Consider the following 1,705-nt stretch of genomic DNA (forward strand, 5'->3'; position numbering starts at 1 on the left):
CACACATATACACATACACACATGTGTGCACATGTACACACATATATATGCATGCTAAATTCAGGGTTTAGTACAAAAAAGTACAAATAAAATATTAGTGATTTGGACAAACGTTAATTTGCCTTATTACAAAATAATACACAATCCAGTCACCATGGGTGTTACATTTTACTTGCCTCACCACATGTGACCACTTAATTTATGTTAATTAATTGATTCATTCATTTGTTTTGTGCTAATACTATCCTTGAATTCAGGGCCTGGTTCTGTCCCAGAATTTGTTGTTTTTTTGTTTTAAAAATTTGTAAAAATTTTTCTCCTAAGTCATAATGGTTTGGTTAAGTTTCTTAATTTTCAAAAATGCCAATCCATCTTTGTGTCTGTACAAAATATTTTCACAATACAAAGCAACGGCAATATCTTACTTTAAAAATTCATGGATTCAATGGTATTCTTCAAGTGAATTGCCTGACTTTGATGTCAAATTGTATTCAAGAATTGTTTGTATACATCTCTAATGATTTCTGCAGAGTTTGTGATTTTTTAAATCAGAAATCATTTTAACTTATCTGTTGAAATGAGTAGTACAGAAACTAAAAATATTTCTGGTGCTTGTCGGAAAAAATTATATTTTAAAATAATCTGTATTTTGTTTGTATAATGTCCATAATCTATTTCATTCTCTCCTAGATATAATACTTTGAATTCTACATTGTTCTATATTATATAGGTTCATTAATAAATGTGTTATTTCAGATAGCATTCCATATAGAAAAAGTTTAGGATTCCTTTTTTACCTAGGTACTTATAGTATTTTATTTCTTTGGGATAAAATGACAATGTTATCTACTTTCAAAAGTTTTGTAAAGATTATGCTATATAAAGGCCTTTCTAAGGTGAGGATTTAATACACTGATGTCAAACTAACTTTCAGTTCAATGAATTACATGTGTTGTTACATTTGTATTTTTTATTGTGAAAATACTGTACCGAGGGGTTACAATTACATGGGCAAGATAATGAGTAAATTTCTTATCAAGCATTGTAGCCTCCTCCTTTGTTTCCCCTTCCCATCCCTTCCCATCCTCCCCCTGCCCCCCCACTCAATCCTCCCCACTACCCCGCCCCGCACCAAAGTTGTAAAGTTCATTTTTGACATGACGACTTGTATTTTTGTAATCAATTTTTTAATAACTGTTTTTCATTTCTTGCTTCTGAAGAATGAAAAATATTGAATTCTTCACAAATTTTCATATCATCCTTTTGCAAATGCCATGATAATCTCTATATTGTTGTAATTTGGGTAAACGTGCTGCTGAAGCATGTAGTATCCTGTAAATTTAAGTAGTTAATGATGCAATCTTTATACAGGCATATATCCCTGGTTGACTGTTTGTAACCAGGAAACCTTATTGTTCCTAAAAATGCTATTGATCTTAATTCTCTAAAATTCTGTGTATATTGGAAAAAACATATTGTTTGGTCGATTGCTCACATTTGCAATTTTTTGTCAATGACTATTTCAAGTCTTTTTCATTTTAAATTTGATCATACTTTGAAGCCTTTATAGCTAGGTCCAAAGGTGATAGCTTTTCAAGTACTTATTTATCAACTGAGTTAGCTTTGTGGAGCTAATGGATTCAAAGCAAGCCTTGCTTAAGAGCTACTTCTAAACTTCTGGGCTTAAAATTTCCTAAATGAGGTC

The 1,705-nt window shown here is 31.1% G+C and overlaps 1 pseudogene; it reads right to left on the minus strand.

Moving 5' to 3' along the window:
* Positions 1 to 1,224: 1,224 nt before the first annotated feature.
* On the minus strand, positions 1,225 to 1,324 carry LOC122104050 (annotated as a pseudogene).
* Positions 1,325 to 1,705: the final 381 nt, after the last annotated feature.

The sequence above is a fragment of the Dipodomys spectabilis genome, unplaced genomic scaffold (genome assembly GCF_019054845.1).
Source record: "Dipodomys spectabilis isolate Male_0828 unplaced genomic scaffold, ASM1905484v1 ptg000020l, whole genome shotgun sequence".
NCBI lineage: Eukaryota > Metazoa > Chordata > Mammalia > Rodentia > Heteromyidae > Dipodomys > Dipodomys spectabilis.